Source organism: Stegodyphus dumicola, chromosome 6 (assembly GCF_044657685.1).
Source record: "Stegodyphus dumicola isolate Sdum_Otavi_A_Nest chromosome 6, ASM4465768v1".
NCBI lineage: Eukaryota > Metazoa > Arthropoda > Arachnida > Araneae > Eresidae > Stegodyphus > Stegodyphus dumicola.
In genome coordinates, this window is record NC_140773.1 from 156,651,714 (window position 1) to 156,666,709 (window position 14,996).

A 14,996-nucleotide genomic window follows, 5' to 3' on the forward strand; every position below is an offset into this window, starting at 1 on the left:
TTTTGGAATATAATCTAACTAGAATATCTAAAAGTAAAAATTTTGTTGAGGAAAGTAAATTAAAAATTATTTCAGAATTTCACATTTAATTAGGAAGTTGTAATTTATGCTTACTTTCTTATATGCTCATGTTTCATGTTGGAACAGTGGTCTTCAGATTGTGTTCCACAGAACCTTGGGGCACCAAGTAACTCCTTTTACAACAAAACAAAATACAGCATTATCCTCAATGATCTAAATACCGTAGAGAAAAAAAGGATAACAAACCTGGAAGTAATAATAAAGAAAAGGATAATCTTTTGGGGGTATCAGCTGAGGTAATTTATGTTTCTTAGATGGATGTGGAAGAGGGACTGGACATCTAGAGACATCTACAAAAATCCAAAAACTAGCACGGAAGGAGCAAACATCAAGCATAATGGCCACCCTTATTTCGTGACACTGTCACGGCTTCTACCAGTGTTAATGTCAAAGATATAATTGATTTACATAATTCTGTATGCCTGGCTGTTTAAAAAACTATGCTAAACCTAATACAGTCAAAAGTCGTTAATTCGGACATCCATAATTCGGACCTCAAAGCTACAAACTTTCGCGCATGCGCCGCGTTGAAGCATGCTTATAAGATCTTTACGGCTGCGAATATGCGTTTAATGCATAACGGACGGTATAAGCTAAGCTAAAATTATCTAATTCAGTTAATGTTGCAGATTGCATAGTTCCTTTATCTTCGAATTGGATCCGGCTTATTATTTTTTGCAGACTGTTAGAGCAATTTTATAAAAGTAAGCTCTAACTTTCGATTATGTCAAATAGAATTTCCGATATATATTTACTAATATGTAAACGTATATATTTACTAATATGTAAACAAAGTGAAAGTATGTTTCGAAGTCCATTAAACAAAAAGTGGAATTGCTGCAAAAAATGGATAAAGGCATAATCCTTTGTTTATCTAACCATTCCAAAATCTGTTTATCAATTTCATGCTGCTCTGCGGGAGAGGGGGGGGACGCCGCGGCACGCAATGAATTGGAAGTTGATCTGTCAGCACTATCCTTATCTTCAGGGCAGATGTTTTTATTTTATTTGGCTTATAATTCCTTACTAAATGTAGTATTTCATCTAGATGTACTTCGTCTTTGATATGATTTAAATCAAATTCCTCATCATTATAATTCGCTTCCAATAGTGAAGAAAGTGACACAGAGTTTATTGAAAACGAAAAAATTTCAATTGACAAATTAGTCGGTATTCTCGACACAGCAATTATAGGACTTCAACAGCGGAACTTTGAAACTGAAGAAGAAATTATGTCTGTTTATAGAATTAAAGAGAATGTATTATCACATACAAAACGAAGCAACTTAAACAACTTACATTGAAAGAAATGTTTAATAAAGTAAACAAATAAATTAAGACACAATAACACGCCGAATAAATACTAATTCAGAAGTCAAACAACAAAAATCAGCGTTATATTTACCAAATTTTCACAGAACAACTGTGAAAATTTGGTAAATATAACGCTGATTTTTGTTGTTTGACTTCTGAATTAAACAAATAAATATTAAGCTTTTTTTTTTTTTTTTTTCCTTGTAAATTTTGATACTCTTTAGATCATAATTGTTCTGTATTTCATAAATTATGGTTTCATATTTTTAATTTTTTAATTTCTGCATGCCATCTTACCAGATTTAAACTGATGATGTATAATCCGGAAAAATCGATAATCCGGAATCGCCGAAGTCCCGAAGAGTCCGGATTAACGACTTTTGACTGTACAATAAGCTAAACTTTGGCAATACTCTTTCTTCAGGAAAGACAGGTAGGTGAGCGTGACTGTGGAGGTATTCTCATCTCACTTGACTATCCCTTTAGTTTGATTTCTTTAACCCATTCAGAACCAACATCACGTAGGCATGACACAACGATTCCAGTGTTCCTTATCTCCCAAGTTGTACGGCAATGTCTTAATGACATTGCAAAAACATTGCAATATGTCGTCTTTAAGACTCCCAGATGTCCACGAAACTCCACTGTTTTGCAACCGTTGCAAAGACGTCTTTATTACGTCTTTGCAGATGAGGTTTTTGTCGAACAGACGTCATTATTGCATCTTTATTAGATTATATTCTGGTTGTGAAAGCATCGTATCACATCTTAACGATGCCTAAATTTTCACAAAATTAGACCTTTTTGCAACAATTGTGAAAATGTCGTTATTATGTCATTGTGTTACATATTGATTTATGCAGAAAACTAAGCTTAATAATTAATGTATTTTTCTTCTTTTTTAAAATTTTGTATTCCTTGCATTTTTCTAAAGTTTATACATTTTATCATTTCCTGAAAACAACTTTTTCTCTTTAGAATAAATATGCATAATTAATAATAGCCTTAATTATTTTCAGTACTTTAAACTATATTTTTTAAATAACTTAAATTCCAAGTCACGGTTATTTAAGATTTCATCATTTTCCCCCCTTAATCATTTAGTATGTAAGTGAAAATAATTATGAAAGTGGTTATTATAAATATATAACATTAATAGTAAGTTTTAAGTAAATAAAACTCAATCAGACATAAATAACTGTAAAGATATATATGTGGGTAAAAAAACAGAGCGTTTCTGATTATAACAGCATTATCACATTTATTTCTGTTAAATCTCAGAGACATTGAAAAATGCCTCCGTCATGATAAGTTAGGAAGCGGTTCTTAAGGTTCAGTATTTTGTCCGAACTCGAGTATAAATTTATTCGTGTTTCATAGTAAAAAATATAACCAATAACTTCTATATCTCCAAAGTATGCAAATGAAACACTGTATAAAGTAGTTAATAAATGTGATCAAATGTATTTCATACAAAAATATATCTAAATCTAATAACCAAAAAAAGAACTTCCCATATTCATATCTAAAATAAAATAATAACCTAACAAGCAACATACATGATAGCAGTACTTAGGAAAAAACATGAATGAGCAGTGTTTGAAAGTATAAATTAGCAGAAGGAATGTAACAGAGCTAAAATTTCTAATTAATAAAAAATTATTTGTGGTTTTTAAATGGTAAGCAATTAAAAGTGCAATAATTGTGGAATGCAGTACAGTCAAAAGTCTGTAATCCGGACTCGTCGGGACTTCGGTGATTCTGGATTATAGATCATCAGTTTAAATCTGGTAAGATGGCATGCATAAATTATAAAATTAAAAATATGAAATCGTAATTTATGAAATAGAGCAATTATGATCTAAAGGGTATCAAAATTTACAAAAAAAAAAGCTTAATATTTATTTGTTTACTTTATTAAACATTTCTTTCAACGCGCGCATACATAAAGCATACATTACGCATAGTCGAAATTAGAAAATTGCAACCAGAAAACTGCTTGATGTGTATTCGTTATATTTATAATGATATGATTATATCATATTTATAATGATTTGATATGATTTAAATCATATCAAAGATGGAGTACATCGAGATAAAATACTACATTTAGTAAGGAATTATAAGCCGAATAAAATAAAATTATCTGTCCTGAAGATAAGGATAGTTGCTGACAGATCAACGTCCAGTTCATTGCGCGCCGCGTCGTCCCCCGCAGAGCAGCGTGAAATTGATAAACATATTTCGGAATGGTTAGAGAATCAAAGGATATGCTTTTTTCCACTTTTTGTTTGATGGACATCGAAACATGCTTTCACTTTGTAGATCCTTTGGTAGCTCAAGAATCGGAAATTCTTTTTGACATAATCGAAAGTTCAAGCTTTACTTTTGTAAAATTTCTCTAACAGTTTGCAAAAAATAATAAGCCGGATTCAATTAGAAGATTAAGGAACAACGCAATCTGCAAAATTAACTGAAATAGATAATTAGATAATTTTAGCTTGGCTTATATACCGTCCGTTATACGTTAAACGCACATGTGTAGACGCATATGCGCATGCGTAAAGGTGTTACCCGCATGCATTAACGCATTATGCGTTGATGCATGCGCAGAAAATTTGTAGCTTTGAGGTCCGGATTATAGATCATTTAGGATTATGGACATCCAAATTAAAGACTTTTGACTGTATTTACTAATAATGCTGAAGTTTTTAACACAACTTCTTTCGATCATGTGTTAATGTATTTATTTATTTTTAGTTTCTACGTTTTAGAATAGTGGTAGATTACATTGATTATTTCATGCACTTTATATAATCAATAGCTTTCCTTTTGTTACTGTACAGGAATAATTTAAATAATATAGTATACGATAGTAAGCTAAGTACATTAAAATAAGCTCTTTGTTAAATAGCACATGATGAAACTTTTTGTTTCTATTATGAATTTCTGTGTTATCACAAGCACATAAAATGAAAGCAAAGAAAATAGAATATACTTAAATTTAATAAAAAAATAAAACCTAATTTCCAATATTCATTTATTGAGATAATCTAATAAACATACATAATGGCAATATTTTAAAAAACGCAAATTACTCAGTGTTTGAAAGAATAGATACAAAACGAAAAGTAATAAAACTGCAATTTGCAATCAATAAAAAATATTTAGTGTGTTTTAATATTACACAATTAAATATCACATAATTATATATTACAATATTTCATAGTAATGCTAATGTTTCCATAACACTATTTTTTTATCATACATTTCATACACTTTAAAATCGTTAACTTTTTCTGCATACTATACTAAAGACAACATAATATAAAATGTGCATTAATATTAATTTTAATGTATTCCTTGTATTTTTCTAATATGTTATTACATATATCTAATTCATCTTCAGCAGTCATATTAAGTACCAGTCCAATAATTTGTTTCTATTTTGAAACTCATGAACATACCATAACAGCTTGAATTGTTTGTGCTTCTTCATTGATTGCATTTTCAGCAGAACCAAAAAATGCCTTAACATTGTATGTTGTTTTTGGTTGTATATGAATTAATTTTGAGCATCAACACAATAATCGATTAATATGAATGCTATACAATATAGCACTTACGGCGTTATAACCGAATCGCTAATCCGTGTATCCAGATATTGCGCCGCTGGGGCCACTGTAGATTGGAAAAAACCACCATATAATTTTAATCACTGGTAGCACATTAAAGACCAAAACAGAATACTCTTTCACTGTATGGATGATTTTAGCAAGCTGCATCCAACATTTTCTTTAAACGATGCATCCAAAATTCAAAATGTTGATGTGGTCTTGTAGCGTAGATATTCACAAACAAAATAAGCAGGAATTCAGCATTACCACAATGATTTCTCCTCAATTTAAAATAAACTGCCATCACTATATTCTTGTGCATTGTTCTTTTTCTGTATTGAAGCTCTCCAGTATATAATTCCGACGTTGAATTGCAAAACCGTGAAGAAAACATTCCTGAAAATACGACAGAGTCTGAAATTTATTGTGCAGTTAACTAAAGTGTTCGAATTTGACAGCTAGCCAAAGCGCACAGGCCTCGAGCTCACATGTTCGTTTATATAATCATTCAGTAAATTATATACATGGGATGTCAATTGGTTGAACATCATATCAGTGCAACTTTTCAGCGAGTTATACGATTGTATTAAATCTTTCGACGGTTCTTCTGATAATTTAATAGAATCTTTTTTTAAATGACTTGGAAAAATTATTTCAACTGAATAGAATTACGAACAATGTTCACAAGGTTATATTTACAAAAAATATTTATTGGGCTTGCTAAAACATTTGTAATGTCAATGTCTCCAAATCCCGAGTATACTGTATACTAGGATTAAACCAAGCATTTTTAAATGCATGGAGATGGACAAAATCATAACAAGCAGTTCATCAGAACTTTTATAGGTAATGAATTTCGTAGTTTTGTTCACAGTTTCTGGAATTTTGATGTCAACATTTATTAGTAATTTATCCATTAATAATTTAAGCCATTAATTTTGTCGTTTTCCATTAAAAGTGTTAATATTTCTTTCTTCTTTTCCATTAAATTTTTTGTTCTGTTTCTTCTGAGATATTTTGAACAGCCATTAAATATGCATGGATATGCAACGTCTTTTAACATCGAACGTTTTCTCAAAATTCTTAAAATGGCCCCATTTTTATCGGGAATGCATCTTCACACACAATCATATCTTTGCAAAAAATTTACTTGCACTGTATGCGGGAAAATGTTTCATATTATGTCACCATATTAATTCAAGTAAATTCATCCTTACTTCAAAAATAATAAAATCATATTTCAGTAGTGAAATAATTGCTAACATGTGATTTGCATTGATTTCGGAAATATGATTTTTAAAAATATTTAAAATGCATAACTTAATAACTTACTTTATAGATTAGTTTCAGTTTTAAATATTTTGCTATAATATTTATAAATAAATATTTTAAGTATTAATTATTTTAACAATAATTTTGCACATATTTTTAGTAATAATTAAATTTAATAAATCAAAAGTATTTATATTTCATTAGATGAATCTACCTTAGATTAATATATTTAGATGAAATAAAGTAATAAAACATTGCTAAATAAATCTTATGCAAACTTCAGATTCTGGAAAGGGCAGATTTAGTCGCTTTTCAGTATAAAAGTAATGCTGATGAACTATGAAAAAGATGCTAAAACGACCATGTCTAAAAAGCAGTCATATCATGACGTTTCAGCGGCGTCGAGAAATTGGCAAGATGCAGCGACAAATATTTTGCGTCTCAACGTTGTAAAGACGGCATAAAAGTTGCCACGACCACTTTGTAACTTCTCGGACCAGTTTGCAACGCCATGTGCTACTTGGATTGCTAAGACCGCCGATCGATCTCTTCAGCCCACTGTAACTATACTTAACTTCCATGAGCATACAAAGACTTTTCATGCTCTTCACTTGGCCATCTGTTTATCTGTGCTGCAGTTTTACACATTTAGAGTTGGAAATGATCCTTATAATAGTGATTGTTTCCTATTTTTATATCTTCTGCATGAGAAGAAGTAAATCTGTTGGAAGTCTCCATGCCCAGTCAAGTATAAAACGAGGGAGGTAGAGGTTGAGAGTTGATAGACTTCCTCATTATAAACCCGGGAGGGCTATCAAATATAACATGATAAATCCCATACCCTGTCAAGTATAAAAACAAGAGAGATTCCTTTGTTTTGTACTTGAAAGAGCAGACTGGGAACTCTTCTCATCTCTTGCTGAGCTTATAGAAGACAGGATAAAAGATGTGTCTAGTACTCAAAACTATGGCAGAATTGCGAATGTCAAGAAGCTTTAAAAAAATAGAGAAAAGCTTGGGGAGCCTTCCATAGGTATCCTACTTTATCAGAGCCTTAAAAATAGCCAGAAGAAATGCAAGAAAAAAGCCAGAGGGATTCATGGATATTATATGTCATCAGTAATATTTTCTATGCCAAGCACAAGTGTTTGGGAAAGAAAAAAGCTTATTAGCAGCAGAGAAGAAACGGTGAATACTATTGATGAGATATTTGCTTTCATTTCTTCCTGTAACTACTTCTTGTAATGGCTTTGCTATAAAAAAGGTAACATTAAAGTATAAAATTAAACTTGGAGAAAAATATCTCTACTAACATACAGCTAGTGTGCACCTTTACTAGTCCATGGCTAACATTAAATTCCCTTAAATCTAGCAATTTCTAAGGAGAAGTGAAATGCACCAAGTGCACCTTGTTGATCACCAAATGCTACACCTTTGTCACAAGATAGTTCATTTTATTTACAAATCAATCATGAATCTGGAAACCAAAATTGAGCAGCTGTTTGTTATCAGTGAGAGAAAAAAAATCTACATGTACATTTAAACATTTTAGACTAATATTCAAGTCTCAATTAAATAATTACAATTGCTTATCATTTTACTGTATAAAAATGGGTACACATAACATTTTTAGTAACTTCCATTAATGATTTCAAATATTATTATAACAGTATCTCTGTAAGCGTGTTCAAATATACCCATACAAATATTACTTCAGTGAGGAAAGTAAAATAGAGCATTTTATTTCTATGTATGAAAATCATTAATAAAACATTATCAAAATTTCTCTGTTCACACTACATGAGTATGTATTTAATTCTATTCTTTTCAGTTATATGCAATGAAAAAATTACACAGAGTTTTTTTTTTCCTTTTTCTAAAACAGATTTTGTTAAAGTTTTCTTTCATTAATTAATGATGCTTGCATTGCAGCTCTTATCTTTGAAAAAATATCCAAATAAATTCACCACTTATCTTAAATATCTGTTACACAATTTTTTCTCTTTTATTTCAGCTTATAACTTATTTTTTGCAAAACTGTTGTTACTAATCTCCATGTCTAGGAATATACTAGACGAGATCCTGAGGAGACTTATAAAGGTCCTCAAGAGGCAACTCCAGGCACTCAAGGCTATGTGCTGGTGATGCCGGTGCATTTTGACATTTAGAACAAATTGGGTGCATCTTGAAACCTCTCTCAAAAGAAGTCCTTTCAGATGTCCACTGAAGAATTGGGAAAAGTATTGTCTGAACACATCTATTGCAATTAATAGCAAGAGATCTTCCAGGAAAATCAGCTTGATACCAGGGATGATTCGGGGGAACGAGCCAAATTTGCTTGTCTGCATGTCTTCTAATGGAATACAGTTCAAGATATGTCAATGAATTGGTAACCGGTAATGGTTCTTCAGAACCCTTCTTCGCCAGAATGTCTGCCATTTCATTCCCCCATATGTCATCATGGGAAGGAATCCACTAAAGGTGCACTTCACAGAGTGACAAGACCTGCTTAAGCTTGCTAAGAATTGCAACTCCGGCCCTATCACCAACTCTTCGCCAGTGTGAAAGATATTGCATGGCGCTATGTGCAAAACTGCAAAATTTTTAAGAAAAGAAAAACTCCTCAATCACTAATTATATTAATGTTGGGTGACTATGAACAGTAAGTTGTTCAACGTTCACTGGTGGGGAGTCTGGATAATGCTCCCACATTTCTTCTGGGCAGTGCTATATTTTTACAATGCTATGGCCCATTGTTTCAATTTTGGCGACTGCGGAGTATTTCTTGCCGTAAATGCTAGTGGCTTGTGATCGGTTACGATCTTTATAGTTGAACTGAATATCCATGGTTCAAACTTTTCTAGTGCGCTTACTAACAGTGTTAGCTTCAATTTCTAAAGTCGATTAGCTTTGTTTTGGTTTCGGTAGTTTTTTACATACAGAGCACACAGGATATTGCTTCTCTCTCCTTTGCTGTGATAAACAGGTACCTACTCTGACTTGTGATGCATCTGAATGAAAGAAAAACGAATCATTCATTGTATCGTCGCATAGGTATTTCTCCAGACCATGAAGACTTCAGTATTGCTAAAGAACCCCTTTGAATGCTCTAAGTAATCTACTGCTGATTTATTTAGATAGGTGTAGGTATTTTTCCAGAGCATGAAGACTTCAGTATTGCTAAAGGACCCATTGAAGAGTCAGTCTGGTGCATGATGCAACATTTGTTTGAGGGACTTCCATCTTTCAACCAATCCATTTGAAGCACTGTAAGCAAGAGTGGGGAATCTAAGAAGAGAACTTAGTCTTTTCTGAAATTTAGTTCATTTTGAAACAAAGTTGCTTAATATCTCCAAAAGTGCATCACACGTGGCTTTTGCTGTCAAGCTCCTCAGTGGGATTGCTTCTGGCTATTGAGAATGTTGAGCTACCAGGCATAATACATATTTATGTTTTCCAGCAGAACAAAGCACGGTTGGAAACAGTCTGCCCCAATATTTGTTTTTGGTGATATGAAAGATGATTAATAAATAAATAGTTCCACTTTTCTCTTCAGCTAACTTCCATACCTCTATCAGCAATGGACATTTTCACTGCTCTCTTTGGAAGTTTTTAGCTGGCGAGAAGTATGTGATTCCATTAATGCTTTTTTTTTCTCCTCTTTGGTTTTCTTCCAAAAGCAACAGTGGGGAGGAGGATTCTAAGTTCTTCTTTGTTTGCATTTTGTCAAACAGACTCAGCAAATTTTCTTCTTCAGAATTATTTCTATTTAAAATGTTGATGTTTGATTCTTCTCCTGCAGAATGAATCAACAGTTTTTGTATCTCTGAAATTATTAAACAAGGCACATTTAGCTTATCAGTCACTGCAGTTAGCATATTTATAAAATGAAATAATTTATTTCCATAATTCTAATAATGAATAAGGTATAAATAAATTTTTTGCTTCATTTGGCTGTCTGAAAGCAGAGATTAGCATGATTTTATTTGCTTCTTGGTCTTCTATCTCTGCACCACCGATGAATGTAATTGATCATTATCTGTGTTCCGGAGCCTAAAATAGCTTTGATTTCCTCAGAGTTGATAAAAACATCTGTTTTTTTTGCTGTGGTTGGATGATACTTCCTTCGAATTTGGGTTGTAGATGGAATGAGTTTATCTACATCTTCTTCTCTTGGTGTTCTATTTAAATTTCTGGAAGTTCTGGAATCATCTTTTTCATTCTGCCGTTTATCTGGTCAGTCTCTTGCAATGTGTTGATAGCTTTCACAAATATAACATTCTTTACTTCTTGTGGGAAAACCCTTCTTGTCTTGAGTATTCTCTTCCCATGTGAGAGAGTATATTTAGGATGTATCCATGAATCTCGGCGGTCATTTAGTTTTGTTTCAGCCTTCGTTGAAAGATTTTTGTGTTGCTGCAAAATAGATATCGCATTCTTAGCTAATTCTTACGGTTTCAAACATTTATTTTCTTGGTGTGTGATGCTGTTTCTCCATCTAAAGCATGAAATAATTTATCAGAAGTAATTAATTTCTTGAGTGTTTGAAATCTTTTACTTCTCTTGATTTATTATATCAGTCCTAGTGTGGTTGTCATTTGTGAAGCAAACTGGATATGCCTTTCCCAGGAATAACATAAGTTTTCTGGTTTCTAAAGCTTTCTAAGCCACTATTCCAGAATAAGAGCTTTCACTTTTTGTAATTTTGCAGATCTTCCTCTTTTATGTAGATCAGGATGTTTGAAGCTTTTTCACTGATTACTTTCACTAATATTTCTGCTTTTTTTTTTTAGTCCAAAGGGGCTTTGTCCCTGAAGGACTATTGTTTTCGTTTTGCGATTTTGCGTCGGACTCATGAACGTCGGTTCACTTTTCAAACTGTTGCCACAAAATGTTAGAGTCCTGCATTATATTTGAAGAAATTAAATAATGAAAAATCTGCATAAATGATTGTCTATTTCTCGCATTGTGATAAAACAATGTACATAGAGCCATCGAATTTTGAATGACGAAATCCTACTGCGAATATGGGCATCTGAAATCCCAAATTTGGAATTTGTTTTATTATAGATTTTATATTTTGTAAAACTTTAACGAATTTTTGATTTACAAACTCAATGCTTTAAAAGCGAGAAATGGCAACGTTATATATAAAAAAAATACTTTTATCTCCATCTCGCGAGACTGTGTATATCGGAAATTCTAAAGATATGCTTAATTTAACATTATTTTGCGATATTGCTCTTGAACTGAATTTTATGGTTTAAGTGCAAAGAACATGATATTTAATAAATAAAGGTAACACTCAAAACGTTAAAAAAAGCCCCTTTGGACGTAATTTAAAATCTGAAACATTTCAGATTTTTTTTTTTTTTTTTTTTTTTTTTTTGTGTGTGTGTGTGTGTGTGTGTGTAATTTTGCAGATTTTTCACCTTTATGTAGATCAGGATATTTCAAGCTTTTTCTCCAGTTACTTTCAATAATATTTCTGCTTTGAACTCTTCTGGAATTTTCTTGTGCTCTTTCAATAGAATTGAAAAATGTATTCCATGTTTCTGCTTTCTTTGGTACTGGCATAGTCAGTGTTTCTACTTCTTTGATAAGCTTAGCTTCTGTGCTGGTGTTTTGGGTGGAAGGTCTCGGACTTTCTCCATTTTGAATTGCTCAAATCTTTGCTAATTCAATTTTGTGTTCTTTTTCAGTCCTTTTGTATTTTCAGTTTCTCTTCCATTTGTATTACTTCGATTACTTTTCTTCTGTTCTCATTATTCATTTCATCTTTTCTTGTTCTATTCTCAGTTTCCATTTCTCTTTTTCCTTTTCTGTTTTTCAAGATAGTAGTCAGAATTTTTTTCGAAGTCAGTATCTTGAATGGATTCCTTGCAGTTCTACAGTTTATGTTTCAATTTTACCAGTTTCAAATCTGTTGTTGCTTCTTTGCCAATTTCCAATAAGACAGTTACCAAATCTTCTTTTCTTCATGTTTTTGAACATTTTGTTTTCTTTTAAACTTTTCAACTTCAGAACATAATTATTCTTATGCTTCTTATTCCGATTCAGAAACGCAAACTTCTTTCAGTGTGTGGCATATCCCTTTTTGTTTTCACTGCTCTGGAATGTGAGTCGAAATCGAGGGAATTGTAATAGCTTTGGCCATTAACAAGGCACCATTTGACTAAACAGAACAGAGTATTTATTAAAACAACATTAAAGCATAAAATTAAACTCTGCAGAATACTGCTTCTATAACATACAACTAGCGAGCACCTTGCTAGTTCTCATCAAGTGTTCAGCTCCCTTAAATATAATAACCTCTCAGGAGAAGAGATGAAATGCACCAAGCAGGCTTTGTAGATCGCCAAACAATCACCAAATATTACGTTACCCTCTAGCTTTTCTTTCTGTCAAAATATGCTCTGAGATGAATCGCATTGCATTCAGCCCTTCACCATGCTTGAGCTAAAGAGAGCTTTGTTGCAGTCATATAGGTCTAGTCCAGGTCTAGATGATGTGAGTTAAGAAATGCTGAAGCATGTCTTTTCTAAGTCAGCTGCCTTTCTCAGGACACACATATATCAGGGTACGTACATATATACATGCATACATGAACATCCATATGTACAAGCATATATTTCTGAATGCGGCATACGATAATAGAAGAATACGATTTTTTTCTTACCACTGATTTGAATAAGCGACTAACAATATAAGCTCTTAATCTTACACCATCCCATCCTATTCCATCCCTCTTACAGTTAGTCCAGTTTTGCTGTTTATACTGTTGTGGTAATGCTGTGAAAGTTTGATCTTAATTCCTCCATTTTTCTTCCTTTTGTTGCAAGTATATGATGGCTGCTGCATTAGAAGTTTGCAACAAAGAGGAACAACAGGCAGTGATCCGATTCCTCTGGTCGGAGGGTGTCAAAGGGTCAGACATGAATAAGTGAATCAGTATCAATGAGGTAGCATCTGCTTTTAACATTAGTCATGTTTCTGGCCATCAAATCATCCATGACGAGCTCGGTTTTCATAAAGTCTGTGCACAGTGGGTACTAAGAAAGCTTATTGCAGAACACAAGCTCACTCATGTTAGTGTATGTCAACGCTTTGTCAAAACACAGTTTTATGTGATAGTGTACTTTTCCCATATTGCGATGATAGTCTGTGATGAATGTCAGACCCTTTGACACCCTCCGACCAGAGGAATCAGATCACTACTCATTGTTCCTCTTTGGTGCAAACTTCTAATTGAGCAGTCATGATATATCTGCAACAGAAGGAAGAAAAATGGAGGAATTAAGATCAAACTTTCACATCATTACCACAACAGTATAACAAAATATACGAGAACAGAAAGTAAAGTGCACAATGTGAGAAAAGTTATGACAAAAATGTAGATAATTTTTGACTTGCACTCGTATTTTGTATTATTTAACTTCTTTGATGGCAAAATATTAGCCCACTGCTAGGCTAACAAAATTTATTTTGACCAAATTTTCAAATTAGTGTATGTTTTCATACTTCTGACCATTTTATAACTATCTTCATTCAAATTAATTCAAATATAATAAAATTCGATTCAAATATTATTTGAAATTAATGCCATTAGAATCTTGAAATAACTAGTGTTTATTACTTAAAAATTTGCTAAATATAACCTATTTGGTCGTTCTGAGGCACTATTTGAATTGAACCTTGAGGGTACAGGAGATGACCACCCCTCATTTACTACAGTCAAAAGTCTTTAATCCGGACTCGTAGGGACTTCGGCGATTCCGGATTATCGATTTTTCTGGATTATAGATCATCAGTTTAAATCTGGTAAGATGGCATGCAGAAATTATAAAATTAAAAATATGGAAATTTAATTTATAAAATAATGAGCAATTATGATCTAAAGGGTATCAAAATATACAAAAAAAGAAGCTTAATATTTATTTGTTTACTTTATTAAACATTTCTTTCAACGCGCGCATGCGTACCTTACGCATAGCTGAAATTATTGTAGAAAATTGCAACCAGAAAACTATTTGATTTGTATTCGTGATATTTATAATGACGAGGAATTTGATTTAAGTCATATCAAAGACGGAGGAATTATAAGCCGAATAAAATAAAAACATCTGCCCTGAAGATAACGATAGTGCTGACAGATCAACTTCTAGTTCATTGCGCGCCGCAACGCCCCCCCCCCCCCCCCGCGCGCAGAGCGGCGTGAAATTGATAAACAGATTTCGGAACGATTAGATAAACAAAGGATATACCTTTATCCATTTTTTGTAGCAATTTGTTTTTTGTTTGATGGACATCGAAACATACTTTCGTTTTCTAGATCCTTTGGGAGCTCCAGCATCAGAAATTCTATTTGACATAATCGAAAGTTCAAGCTTACTTTTATAAAATTGCTCTTACAGTCTGCAAAAAATAATAAGCCGGATCCAATTCGAAGATTAAGGAACAACGCAATCATCGACATTAACTGAAATAGATAATTAGATAATTTTAGCTTACACCGTCCGTTATACATTAAACGCGCACGCGGAAACGTATTCTGCGCTTGCGCAGACGCATATGCGCAGTCGTAAATGTCTTGCGCGCACGCGTAAAACACCTATGAGCATGCGTCAACGCGCCGCATGCACAGGAAGATTTTAGCTTTGAGGTCCGAATTAACGACTTTTGACTGTATATCAGAAGTATTATGAGTTATTG

General features: G+C 32.7%; 1 protein-coding gene across 1 annotated transcript in view; it reads left to right on the forward strand.

The window, feature by feature from the left end:
- The window catches only part of LOC118183496 (proline-, glutamic acid- and leucine-rich protein 1-like), a 223,786-nt gene that overhangs the window by 43,666 nt on the left and 165,124 nt on the right, over positions 1–14,996 (forward strand). The gene's annotated exons all lie outside the window — the stretch shown is intronic.